Source organism: Ciconia boyciana, chromosome 5, assembly GCF_034638445.1.
Source record: "Ciconia boyciana chromosome 5, ASM3463844v1, whole genome shotgun sequence".
Classification (NCBI taxonomy): Eukaryota; Metazoa; Chordata; class Aves; order Ciconiiformes; family Ciconiidae; genus Ciconia; species Ciconia boyciana.
In genome coordinates, this window is record NC_132938.1 from 63,273,222 (window position 1) to 63,288,266 (window position 15,045).

The window sequence follows — 15,045 nt, forward strand, 5'->3', positions numbered from 1 at the left end:
GGTAACACCAGCTGTATTTAAAAAAAAAAACAAACCCACAACACATAACTAGGCCCCCTCAAAGAAAAAAAAAAATCTCAAGAACGTATAAAACCAAAACTTTAATCTCATGCTTAAAATCAGTTGTTTCCATTACTCAGGGAGAGGGATCATATTTATACATTTCCTACTGCAAAAAAGCATAATAACATACAGTATGGCTTTAGGTAACACACTGACTGTTGTCACTGTTGGTGTCTATATCTAGGTATAGAAAGCTCTACTCTAAATATCTGTGCTATCTCAACTAGGTTTCTTAACATTTCCCAGTATAATACCTGGGTTTCTTTTAGAGCTTGCCCTCATTTAGAGGATTGAGTTCTGCTTATATTTTTTAAAAAAATACATATTCAATGAGATAAAGGGTTTCAGTAGTGTCTCATCATCAGCAGGAGCACTGAACTAACAGGCAAGATCACTGCCCACCCTGCTCATATTTTGAGCAGGTTAGATTTGGTCTGACAGCACATAACATTGTTGTTCCTAGCTCCTTGGCTGATTGCTTGACCCGGTTTCTAACCCAAGTAACCTTCCTGTGTCTCTCTCAAGCTGAGCAACAGGAACAGTATGCTCTGTGCCATCTACTCACACCCTGTGATCCATTTTATCAGGCATATACATTGCAATCAGATGTCTAAATAAATACTTAGTGCAGAGATCTAACCAGAAACTGCTCGTATTTGTTTCCATATTGACCAGTCTCAAGACTACTTACTTGGAGACATTATGAATACCACATTCATAATTTTTGTGCTATTTGGGAAAAAAGTATCACCAGTCACTTTTGCTATAGGCTTGCGATACTGGTGGATTACACTAGTGATTCATCAAGTGCTATTTGGCTGCATTTGCCAACTGTTTTGCATTCAAATTTCCATCATCTCTGTTGTTCAGAGGCAGAGATTTAGATCAACGTGCTTCCTGGGCTGGACATATGAGCATCTTTGAACGAGCACAGCCTGTACATAAGCTCCTAAACAACCTAATTTCTCTGCACGACGGGAGCATTGCACAAGGAACTGCAACAGTTTCCCCACACTTTCACAGAATCACAGAATTGTATAGGTTGAAAAAGACCTTTAAAATCATCAAGTCCAACTGTTAACCTAGCACTGCCAAGTCCACCACTACACCATGTCCCTAAGCACCTCATCCAAACGTCTTTTAAATGCTTCTAGGGATGGTGACTCAACCACTTCCCTGGGCAGCCTATTCCAATGCTTGATAAACCTTTCAGTGAAGTAAAATTTCCTAATATCCAGTCTAAACCTCCTCTGGCGCAACTTGAAGCCATTTCCTCTCATCCTATCACTAGTTACCTGGGAGAAGAGACCGACCCCCACCTCTCTACAACCTCCTTTCAGGCAGTTGTAGAGAGCAATAAGGTCTCCCCTCAGCCTCCTTTTCTCCAGGATAAACAACCCCAGTTCCCTCAGCCACTCCTCATCAGACTTGTGCTCTAGACCCTTCACCAGCTTCATTGCCCTTCTCTGGACATGCTCCAGCACCTCAATGTCTCTCTTGTAGTGAGGGGCCCAAAACTGAACACAATATTCGAGGTGCGGCCTCACTAGTGCCGAGTACAGGGGGACGATCACTTCCCTAGTCCTGCTGGCCACACTATTCCTCATACAAGCCAGGATGCCATTGGCCTCCTTCTTGGCCACCTGGGCACACCGCTGGCTCATATTCAGGTGTCTGTCAACCAACACCCCCAGGTCCTTCTCTGCTGGGCAGCTTTCCAGCCACTCTTCCCCAAGCCTGTAGCGTTGCATGGGGTTGTTGTGGCCCAAGTGCAGGACCTTGCACTTAGCCTTGTTGAACCTCATACAATTGGCCTCAGCCCATTGATCCAGCCCATTGATCCACATGCCGTGTGATGGCACTCAAGATGATCTGCTCCATCAGCTTCCCCAATACCGAGGTGAGACTGACAGGCCTGTACTTCCCTGGATCCTCCTTCCGGCTTTCTTGTAGATGGGTGTTGCATTTGCTTACCTCCAGTCAGCTGGGACCTCTCCAGTTAGCCAGGACTGCTGGTAAATGATGGAAAGGGGCTTGGTGAGCACATCTGCCAGTTCCTTCAGTACTCCCGGGTGGATCTCATCAGGCCCCATAGACTTGTGAATGTCTAAGTGGTGTAGCAGGTCACTAACCATTTCCCCCTGGATTGTGGGGGCTCCATTCTGGTCACCGTCCCTGTCTTCTGACTCGGGGGGCTGGGTACCCAGAGAACAATTGGCCCTACTTTAAAGACTGAGGCAAAGAAAGTGTTAAGTACCTCAGCCTTTTCCTCATCCTTTGTCACTATGTTCCCTTCCCCGTCTAATAGAGGCTGGAGATTCTCCTTAGCTCTCCTTTTGCTGCTAATGTATTTGAAGAAGTATTTTTTATTGTCTTTTACGGCAGTAGCCAGACTGAGCTCTAGCTCAGCTTTGGCCCTTCTCATATTCTCCCTGCACAACCTCGCTACACCTTTGTAGTCCTCCTGACTTGCCTGCCTCTTCTTCCAAAGGTCATAGACTCTACTTTTTTTCCTGAGTTCTAGCCAGAGCTCTCTAGTCAGCCAGGCCAGTCTTCTTCCCCTCCGGCTTGTCTTTCGGCACCTGGGGACAGCCTGCTCTTGTGCCTTTAGGACTTCCTCCTTGAAGAATGACCAGCCTTCCTGGACTCCTTTGCCCTTTAGGGCTGCCTCCCAGGGACTCTGTTGACCAGTCTCCTAAATAGTCTGCCCTCTGGAAGTCTAAGGTGGCAGTTCTGCTGACCCCCCTCCTCACTTCTCCAAGAATCGAAAAACCTATCATTTCATGATCACTCTGCCCAAGACAGCCTCCGACCATCACATCACTCACAAGTCCTTCTCTGTTTGTGAACAAGAGGTCCAGCGGGGCACCTTCCCTAGTTGGCTCACTCACCAGCTGTGTCAGGAAGTTATCTGCCACACGCTCCAGGAACCTCCTAGACTGGTTCCTCTCCGCTGTATTGTATTTCCAGCAGACAGCCCATAGGTTGAAGTCCCCGACAAGAACAAGGGCTAGCGATGGTGAGGCTTCTCCCAGCTGCTTATAGAATAGTTCATCTGCCTCCTCATCCTGGTTGTGTGGTCTGTAACAGACTCCCACCACAATATCTGCCTTGTTAGCCTTCCCCCTGATTCTTACCCATAGACACTCCACCCTATCGTCACCATCATCGAGCTCTAAACTATCCAGACACTCCCTAACATACAGGGCTACCCCACCACCTCTCCTGCCTTGCCTACCCCTCCTGAAGAGTTTATAACCATCCATTGCCGCACTCCACTTGTGCAAGTCATCCCACCATGTTTCCGTGATAGCAACTATATCATAGTTTTCCTGGTGTACAATGGCTTCCATCTCCTCCTGCTTGTTGCCCATGCTGCATGCATTGGTGTAGAGGCACTTCAGCTGGGCTGTCGTCCATGTCTCCTTCATAGAGGAACACCCCTTATGTGCTTTGAGGTGTTTCACTGGTGTTTCCCTCTTGGCTTCTGTTACCTCAGTATCCTCTAGCTCAACTCTGCACAACTTCAGCTGTGCACCAGTGTACCCCACACATCTCAGAGACACAGGCTGGGTGCCCTTGCTAGCACCCACTCCCTCTAACCGTGGCACATTATCCCTCAGCTTCTCTCGGGCAAGCCTGATATTATCCCCTTCCCCCTCCCCCTCTGAGTCTAGTTTAAAGCTCTGTTGATGAGCCCTGCAAGCTCCTGAGCAGAATTCTCTCTCCCCTTTGAGAAAGATTAATCCCATCAGACACCAGCAAACCTGGTGCTGTGTAGGCCATCCCGTTATCAAAAAAACCAAAATTGTGGTGATGACACCAGCCACGGAGCCATGTGTTAACAGATTGGGTGCCTCTGTTCCTTCTAGTGTCACTGCCCACAACTGGAAGGAGAGAGGAGAAAATAACCTGGGCTCCAGAGTCCCTTTCTAGCCATCCCAAGTCCCTGGTAGTCTCTTTTGATTGCCCTAGGACTACGTATTTTGGCTTCATCACCTCCCACATGGAAGAGCAGTAGAGGATAATAGCCTGAGGGCCCTACCAGGCTAGGGAGTATCCTAGTGATATCCTTCACCCGTGTCCCAGGGAGGCAGTAGACTTCCCTAAGAGGAGGGTCCGTCCAGCATATTGGATCCTTGGTTCCCCTTAAAAGGGAGTTGCCCACAACTGTAACCCATCTTCTCTTCCTTGTGGAGGTGGTGTTGATATGAGAGGTACGCTTTTCTGACCTATGCGACACCTCTGGTGTAGATAGACTGTCATCCCCATCATCCATTGACTGGCCTTCCACCTCCAGGGCCTCATACCTGTTGTACAGAGGCACTTGGGAAGGCGAGGTGGGCAAGGAAGGTGTTCGTCTGCCACCACAAGCGTGAACCTGCCTCCATTCACTCTTTTTCTTTGAGCAGCTGCCTTCAGCCTGGTAGGGGGGATACAGGATCCCCTATCTCTTTCTCAGCCTCCATGATGCTCCTTAACTTTTCTACCTCCTCCTGTAGCTCTGCCACCATGCAGAGCAAATCATCCACCTGGTCGCACCTCACACAGCTGTCCTCATGGCTGCCATGCGTGAGCAGTGAGAGGCTCTGGCACTCCCTGCAGCCTGAGACCTGGACGGTTGCATGTTTTTGTGGGAGCCCCATCTGGGCAGCCACATTTAACAGAGGGCATCGCTTATTGCCGATTGAATACCATAGCTAAGTTTCTTCTGAAAGGATGAGGACTACTGAATGAACTCACCTCTTGAGCTGGTAGGGTGACTTCGCCTTCCCTGCGCGCACTGCTGCACAAACTGCCGCGCTACGCCCTGTTTGCCCGTCCTGTTCACTGCGCTCCTTGGGGGCTGCTCTTGTACTCGAGGGGAATTGGCCCCGTTACTCTTGTCCCCACCCACGCCGAGTCAGAGCCAGGCCCTTGTCAGGAGCTCCCTCCTTCCTTTCGGGTTGTTTTAGGCCATTTGTTTTTTCTCCTTTTTCCTTCCCCCCATTTTACTGGAAGTCAGGATACTGTGGGGAAGGCTGGGGATTGAGGCTGAAGCCAGGAGAACCCAAGATGACAAATAGCAGTAAGTCGGGGTAGATGAGAGGACTAACTGGCAGGGCAGGCAGTTGCTGCAGCTTTCATAGATAAGGCTAATGGAAACAGCATCAAAACTCTTAAGCTGCACATTTTTCATTTTTATATGCTGCTAGTAGTTACACTGAGCCCTTCTCATCACCCTCTATATTTTTAATACCTTCTGGCAATGTGATAACTCCCGATCACTCCCTCAACCTTTGCAGACCGAAAAAACAATATTCAGAATATGAAACCATTACACAGTTTTCAACAGGCATTGATAAAAATAAGGCGCTTACAAAACAAAGACATTAAGATGTTCCTGACATTTTCTCTATGGAAAGCAGAATTCTTTTAACAGGAGAGGAATTTCCACTTCACAAACTCCCTGAGCCTGCAAGAACTTCACTGTAACATTGGATATTATAAGCTCAGATCTCTCAGTGTAAACGAATAAATGGTGATATAGAATAGACGTGCCAAAGAACTGCAGCTCTCAGGGGAAAATCCAGTGTCTCATAATAAATCACAGGAAGAAAAGATTAAAAATAAATAAGGACAATACTGCACCTTTAGTCTTCCACTTCCTTGCTATCCCAAGAAAACCAGGAGGACGTTATCCCTCACACAGTTCTGAAAACTAATTTAAGGCAGCAATGGCACCCATAGTTTAATCAGCAATGTACTCCATGGAGCCTTGCAGAGGTGGATGCTACAGACCCCAAGTTTTTGCTGAGATAATTCACTGCTGCATTACTCCATTTTTATCCTGTGTACCCCCATTGATTTCAGCATAAAACTGGAATACGGCAAGGATGACTCAGAGCCACTGCTTTTGTTTTAGAGGAGACGGCATGGAGACATCTAGGAGCAGTAGTGTGTTCACTTATTTAAACTCCTCCTGTCCTTGGAACAAAACATTGATTAAAAAATAAGACTCCTTCTGAAGAGCTCTGATCAGAGAGCGTAGCTTAATGGATGAAAAAACATACCTTTCATAAGTAGATTAAATTCAGTCTTTAGAAGGAAATAGGCCATCTCCTCTCAGACATGATGGCATGGCACAATCACAGCAAGATGACAGCAGGAACCTGACATTTTAAGTGCCAAAATAGGGGTGGTTTTGAAGCTGAAGTTGGCATTAAGAGGCTCTGGAGCTTCAGCATTTTAGGATCTTCAAGAAGTTGCTGAAAGGGGATTTGAGGCCATGTGTTTCACTGCTCTGTTGACCTTCATTACGTTGCATTAATTCAGGACTTCCACTAGTCATTTTCAGAAGTACCAGGAGAGAAATATTTTCTATTTTGTGCTTAGAAAATAGTTCTTCCCTAAGAACAGATCAGAAAAGACCATTTCTTGCCCCTACCCCTCTCTAGTGCTGTGTTGACTACTTCACAGGGTAGCAGAGCAACTTCTCTTAATTCCTGCCATCTCATGGACCTAAGGAACTAACGATCTCTCTACTCTCATCCTGTGAGACGGTCTTTGAATCAAATTAAGCCAGAGTAACTAAAGGTCTTATATTTCTTAGAGGGTTTTAGCTCTATGTGGAATGAGCTAAAAACTATTGCAGACTGCCTGAAACCAGCATTAATGTATAAACCCCAAAGCACAGGCATCAAACTGCGTGAAAGCACAGACAGTAAGAAACTGCTTTGAAGCACCAGCAGCTTGACAACAGAAAAAAAAAAAAATTGAAGTGACATCATTATTCCCTGGTATGGCCTGCAGAGGAGAGACATTGAAGAGTTCTTGGCACTGGCACCACCTGGGTCTTACTGAGCTGATGAGGAGTTTCACCCTGATTTGGGAAAGGAAGAACTAGAAGAGAGTTGCACCCAGCAGGAGTAGGTGCCTTCCAGTCTTGGCTGAAAAGCCAGCCTAGATGTCCCAGCAGAAGGGGTGACCTGCCTGTTTCTCTGCATACCACTTCTTCACTGTGACTGGCACCTTATCAACAGGAGAGAAAAAGGGGAAGAGGAGGAAGGAGCTACAGCAGGGGTCTTTCTGTGGTCCTATGAGAAAGAAGGAATAGGACAGAGGCTGAGCACCTTTTACCACATAAGCCATGCCCTAGTGCTACAGCCTCCAGTGCAGTCAGGATGGTGGGAGTACAATGGTGGGAATGACTGAAAGGTGAGTTAATGAGGAGCCCACAGACCTCTTGCCTCCTCTTACCCTCCTTTGTCAGCCCTTGCCTCCTTCTCATTTCATCTGGGCTTAAAAAAAGCCCATAAAAACAAACTTGAATGGCTGTACTTCTCTCCCACCTTTTTTTTTTTTTTTTGCTAGCTCTGTTCTGCCCCACTGTAAGAAAGCAAAAAATAAACCAGCAACATACTTAACCAACACTGATATGGTTTAATACCTGGATCACTCTGCAAGCTCACATGAAATGTCTGTCCACCATTTCTCATAAAATAAAATGCACATTTTATTTGGTCGGAGCAGGAGGTTACAGACTAATACATTAGACTGAGAAATCTTGCATGTCATAGAACAACCTTCCTTGTGAAGGCTGTTGCAAACTATACTGAAGAAGAAGTTTGGGAGGATCTAATCTAGAGTTCAATTTACTACCCCTTAACAGGACACCACGTATGGACAGAACTGCAGAGAAAACCACATGTGCATGTTTTTAGCCAATGGCTGATGCAATAAAATGATTTCATTTAGCCTGCAAGGAATGAGAATTAAGTTAAGTTGCATTACATTACTTTTGGCAGGGTCTATGGGTTTTGCATAGGCAGCTACCGCACCTCAGCTGACTCACAGTATCTTGATAAGCTGCATTACCTGGGTTGTGTGGCTGAGCCCTGAGATAGCAAATGCACAATGAGCTCTGCTAGGAAGCTGCATACATCTCCAAGAGCATGATGAGATTAAGCAGGATGGTTATTCCCATGCAGCTGCTTGAGACTTGTTGCAAAACCAGCTTATTCTCCAGTGACTGTTCCCCAGACAGTTTCTCCCTGAGGAAAAGCACTTGAAGGAACCCATTTCCTGTATCAGAGCAATTACAAAGTTGCAAGGGATGCAGAAGACCCTCCATATAAATTGTGGATAACTTGTCAAAAGCCTGAACTGAGGAGACAGCCTGTATTTCCTAAAGAAGGACAAAGCAGCCTTTTGCTCCCACAGTTATCAAAGTAACACAATCAAAACCCTACAGCTGAAATGAACTATTAATTTGTCAGTGACCTAAGTGATCAGATATTATAAACAGCTGAAATCCCACTGATAATTGATTCTCTAACAGCAAGCAGTAAGTGATGAGAAACTGGTAATGCACACATTTTCATTTCTGCTTGAAAAATAGCTCAGCAGAGAAAGACCAACACCAACTGTTGACGTGCAACCTCTGCTCTGACCATGGCAGAAACCCATGGGGGTGGGGGACAGCTGGAAAGGGAATAAACAGCGCAGCAGGTCCTCTCCACCACTGTATCTAGTATCAGACCTGCTGGGATAACTCAGGGGTTTGTCTGACTTGCTGTAGAGGCTTCATGGCAGACTTCTCTGAGCTGATAGTGTAGTCTATGCATAGACCATGCTGAAGTAAATCAATTGTAGGGCTAATGATTACTGGCAAGAACAAATATGAGCTAACGTCCTATCTACATGAGCTGCTGATTCATTACTAGCTCATATGCCAAATGTTTTAGGCCCAGGGAAAGAGCTGATAGAAACAACTTGATAAAGCTGAGTGGGATTTAGCTGTATGCAGTGCCCTCCGTGCTGGACATTGTCATTTGGCAAGGAAAACACATACCATAAGTAGGGGTTAAAAGACAATGTGCACTCAACTCTAGGATGGCCTGATCAGTCACAGCAAACACAGAACACTGCACACCTGTTCTTTAAAGTAGTTGATGGCTTTATACTCTAACTCAGTATGTGTGGCTCTGTCCTGTGATGATTGCCTAGCTTGAGCCTTTCCCTCCAGAGGTAACAGCCTGAGGGCTTCTTAAAGGTCTTTTGGTCCCAAGCTGTGGTCCAAAACAACACTAAGTATGTTTCAGCCAGCTCTCAAGATAACCAACATAAAGGTTATGTTGCTTTAGGGTACCAAAAATTGAACCTTAGTCTTTAATTATCCACCACCACCGTTCCTTGCCCTCTTTTCCTGTAATTCTGAAACAAATGCTATCCAACTTCATTAGTACTGGGGTGATGAACATTTACTCCCTTTACAGCTATCTCCTCTGCAAACAAAGGAGGACAGAGGTTTAAAAGCATTCTTGCCAGATGAGTTGTAGGGTCTGTTGTCCCTGTTGCAACTCATAAATTTTAAAAGGCGCAGTTCTCATCTCTGAAAGCCCCATAGTTAAAAAAAAGAAGAAAAAAACCCCACCGCTCTGAAGATGCAATTAAGAATGCAGCAACACAATTGTATATATATAGTTCATTGCTCCAAACTGTATACTGCTTAGATTTTGACCTTTTAAAACTCCATTAAGCTATGTAAATACAGTACAAAAGAATGTGTACTGTTCACAAACAGTTTGCTAGTATTGGTCGGAAGAGGACCTGCATTCCTCACTCGTGCAATTCTCCCAGTGATCAGACACTATGAAGCCTGTTTATTGACCTGCACAGAACAGACCCACCATGGAAGTTGTGTTGTGGCCCCCTTCCCCTTTATTTTAATATCTCTTTGACTTAAGCTTGATTTTGGGGCAGCCACCCAACAGTGCAAAACCCGTTCCCAAATAGCTAACTTAGAAACTGAATTAACACATTTGCTATTAAGGCTTGGCTTGTTCCCACAATGGGGAGAAGGACAAAGGAACGCTTTTGTACATCTCCCACAACATCACAGCTTTTCCATGTTTAAATTATCTGCCTTCTGCTCTACTGTAGCAGCTCTTTATATTGTTTCTTCAAATAAGCATTTCTCTGTTGCCTTAGAAAGAATGAATAGTTTGGCAATCAAAGGGCCAGATGCAGAATTGGTTTTACAAAGTAGCTGAATTATTTCCTGCAGATAAATCCCCTGGAACATGACCTTTTCCACCCCCATTCACCCATCTAACTTCTATTGAAAGTGTTCACTGTTTCCAAATATTTGCCAGATAATTGATGGTGAAGAATTAAGCCAACATTGCTCCCAGATTACAGTCCTACCTCTGATGTAACACAACAGTCTCAGAGTGATCAATTTATGCATGTGGATTTTAAAAAAACAAACAAAAAAATTATTTTCAAGCTTAGCTATACAGAAATACTATCAGGAAGCCAAGGGTCCCAGAGTACATGGATTTCTCCACTAGCTTTCGCTGTTCACTCATCATATATTACAACCAGTTTCTTCCTAGGTCTTTTTGGTAGTGTCTTAAGTTTTCAGCATCATTCCTGGGACAATAAACAAGTGAATAATCTAAGCATCAAATACAAAAAGATGGATTTCCAGACCAACAGTTCTGTGACAAAATTAGACCCACAGCATTAAAAAAAAAAGAAGCTTTAATTAAAAAAAAAAAAACACAACAAAAACCCCCAAAAAAACAAAACCAACCCTCACTGAAATTCTCCTCACAAGTATAGTGACCTCACCACATTCATCTGGCAAAAATATTTGAGCATCTTTTTTTGCTTTAGGCAACTTGCTTTGATGAAGCCTGGGGGGATATGAATCATATTTAGGCAGACCCCTGTAGAAATACACTTATCATGCAATGGATGCAAAATTGGACAAACAAAAGCCCCAACAGGAATCTGCTTGCACAGCCAAGAGTGTCCTCAGCCTTTCTTCAACTCATATCTGAGAAGCCAGGACCAAGAAGTGTGAGAGTTGAACTACTTTGCCTGGCCTTACATTCAGCTCAGAGCTGGCAGCACAAATGAAGAATAAATTATGATGCTTAGATGCCTAGGTGTTACCAGACGCTACCTGGATAGCAGGGAATTGGTAAGGAAACAATACACGTACATCCAGGTGTACATACTAAGTGTGATTTTGGCTGATCTCTTAAGGATACTAAACACTATATGCAGCCTTTGCATTAGTTTGTAGCAGACCCAAGCGTCCACCTGTCACGGAGGTACACTAAAACTAACTCAAATGAGGGGCAAGCTCAAACAACTTTATTTCACAAGACAGCCAAAACCACACAACAGAAACCAATGAGAAACAGGGGTAAACCGAAACCAATCAACACTTAACAGGTGAGAGGTGCCAGTTGGGGTATTGTTACTACACGGCAATAAATACCCAAGAATGATGATCCAAAGCATGCACACACACTCACTCACAAAGGGGGAAACTCTCTCTCCTGTGGGTACCCAGAAGATATAATCGCTCAACCCCGGGAGGGGGGTGGTGAGGGCTCACTCGAGGATATATCCAAGAGAAATCACTCACCAAAGGAGGTGAGGGCACTCAGTCCCAGGAAATTTCCTCAGGCGGCATCCCAACCCAAGGGGAGAGGTCCCAAACACAGGCCCACTGCTCCAAGAAGACCAAACTCAAAGGGGGTCTCTGGCGGCACCCCATTTATACCCTGGGTTGGAAGGGTATATTTAGCCCTGGGTTGGAAGGGTATATTTAGCTGTGGTCATATTTAGTCATGATCTAGAAGCTTCTCCGAGCCAAGATGCCTTACTGGCTGTGGATCCTGTCTGATGACCAAGGGGTCCCGCCTCTCCTGCTCCCCCTGCCGAGGTTTGTATGTGCTGGGGGCACGGCAGAGAACAAAAGGTGCAAAAAGCCGGTGACCGCCCTGCCAAAAGCCCCCATCTTTATCAGGAAGGGGGGGGAGGGGGGGGAGCTGTGAAGCGTACCTGTCACACAATCCACCCCATGACCACAGTCATGATCCAACCAGTTTCTTTGGAGTGGTGGTACAGTCACCTCTTGCCTCCAAAGTTAAAAGGGGGCACAGTGTTGGTGAGTTTAACTGTGGATTAATCCACTCTGGATCATCATTCTTTAAGTGTCTTTCAGCTTTTACAAGGTATCATTAGCAACCAACCAGTCACCCCACAATAAACCATGAACCATGTAACAATATCCAACATGATAGCAACAATTAACAATAGCAACAGGCAAACACATGAGCACCATCCTGGGGTTCTATTGGGACACCTAACATACAAATAGGGTTCAGGGGGGGGATGTCAATTGCATGGGTCAGTTTTAGGGGCATGTCAGTGTCACAAGTGGGATTCAGGGTAATATTAGTTTCAGGGGTGTGTTTTAAGGGAATGTACTTCATGGTGTACATGGATTTCATTATGGTGCTCTTAATGCAGCTTATAACAATACAAATTACAACAATCACAATTATGATCATTATCAAAGATTGAAGGAGGCTCGTTAGCCACCCCGACAGGGAAAACCCAACTACGTTAAAAACCTTCCCCAACCAATTAGTCCCTAGTGCAGTAGCAATTTCTCGTGTGTCTTTAGCTATCTTCTTCATCTTATTCATCTGTTCTCATAGTGGCACTGAAACATTTGGGATATGGACGCAACAGTTGTCTACTGAGAGATTCAGCCTCCCACATACGCCTTTCTCCTTCAATAGGATTAAGTCTAGCATGGCGCGGTTTTGAATAGTCAACTTCCTGTTTTCTTGTAATTGATGGTTTAAGAAGCCTATGCTGTCATCAGAGCCTCAGCTGTAGGCTCAGTTCTAGAATAGAGTGCCTGTTTCACACTGGAGCGATTCCTATTCCAAAGATTGACTCTAAACACCACGCAATCCTCGTTGGAGCATTTTTCCACCCCTTCCGTACATCCCTTGGCAAGCGATCCCACCATTGCCATGATACGGGCCCTTCCTGGTAGATAGGACAGAGGGAAAGCACGGCTAACGTGCAGGCCAGTTTTGGGATAGTTGGCTGTAGCTGGGAATACAGGCGGCCATCAGAGCACGCCCACGCTAAATTAGGAGGTGCAGAGACAAAAGATGTTTGGGACGAACCTGGAGTGGTGATGAGGGGGTGACAATAGTCTCTTTTATAGCAATTTAGGACAGAGGGACATGAATATCTGGTATTGCTGCATAAGCAGCCTTGTACCAAGGCTTCTTGGGCCGGTGGATATAGCCACACCAGGGGCATCTTATCTATATCCTTACACCCAATTTCTGCCTGGCAGTCCCAGAGTGAAGATTCCCCTGTTGGGTGTATCTTATCTTTTCCCCTGTACCAGCTAGGTGCATAGGTGTACCTGGCCCATGTACAGTTGAGCGGGCAGTCAAATGAGTTGTTATTGTACGTGCTAGGGTATTCGTTACTGTCTCTGTCAGGATGTTTCATAGACCAAGAAGCATTCAGTGGCTTGGTATACACTAGTGAATGATCATCAGCGTCCCATAGGGAGCCACGGTCAGTGGTTCCCCATGGAACTTCAGGACAGGGTGTGGTGCTGTTGATGTTCCACCCTGTGGCTTTATGGATCAGTTGAAGATCGTAATTGCATTTCACATTCCATACCAAACTAGCATTTATCGTGTCCAGTGACCAGCTATAAACAATATGGGTATAGCCTATATCCCCTACGCTTTCCTGGAACTTCCAGCTATAATTGTTATATTGACCCCATGTTAATTCAAGGGCTAGTGATATGTTGATATCCTGTACAAAAATGGGTAAGGGGTCCTCCGCTGACCTGGGGATGGGTAAACAGACTGTTACTGATGTTAGGTTCATCATTCACACAAATTCTACCATCATCTTTGCCACCATGTTGTCTTCCAGGTCTGAGTCATCCTCATTAGCTGTTGCCACCACCAGTAGGATCAACAGAATGGTCCATCTCTCCGTTGTCCTGAAAGAGATTACAAAAAAAAGGCCTCGATCCCCTGGGACCGAGCTTTCAGGGTTAGATGTCAGGGATTATCCACCGAGCACTACTATGGTAGGTTTTTCCGCTTCCTGTCCAGAGCTTCCCAGGCATATTATGCGTCTGGATTTTTCCCATGTCATGGGTACAGTGCCAATTTGAGGTAGTTTTACCATTACAGGTTGGCCCACGTACATCTGTAGTGGGAACTGGTCCCTGTTATCATCTGGTATAGGGTTGTTGCCCGTTAATGGTCCTACAGGACAGAATGTTTGAATTTTGGGGTTTCCATAACTTCCCCAGGGGTTGTTAACAATAAAGACCACTTGTGGTAATCGCATGTCCTAGTTGTGGCGTGAGACATCAGCATGTCTTTTAATCAAACTATTGGTCCGTTTGACTGTCCCATTGGCCTGGGGATAATATGGTGTGTGGAACACACATTTGATGCCTTCCCCTTGAGCCCAGTCTTGCACCACAGTGGCCATAAAATGCGACCCATTATCACTTTGAATGTACTTGGGGGTGGGTAAAACAATGAACCATTCATGCAACACTTGCACCACTTGGTCCCCAGTGGCAGAGCCGACAGCTGTAGCTACCAATAGCCCTGAAACCACTTCCACTCCTACCAAGATGAACTTCTTTCCATGGGATGGTTTTAATGGCCTGACATAGTCAACCTGTCAAGTGCTCCAAAGGGCTTTGCCCTGTCTGATGTGCTGGGCTGGGACTTGGTTCGGGTGGTCAGCTTTAAGTCTTATTCGGCACTGTGGGCAGACCATGAGGACTGCTTCACATGTTGCCATAGACACTGGCCACCCCTGAGACTGGCACTCATGACACAGATCCGCCTTCCCACAGTGGCCTCATTTGAGGTGTGGCCACTCAGCTAGCCATTCCCACTCCTCCCGTACATCATCGACCACTCTGATTTGAGCTAACTGGTCAGCCTGTTGGTTCCACTTAGCAGCTGGAGTTCCAGCTTTCGCATGTCCTTTCACCCAACCCACTCTCAAGGGATATGACCTGCCTATTTCCAATAGCCTCTGCCAATCTTCAGCCTTCCAGACTCTAGTGCAACCTACTTGCCACCGGTTGGCTTCCCATGGACATATCTGCTCGGTGGC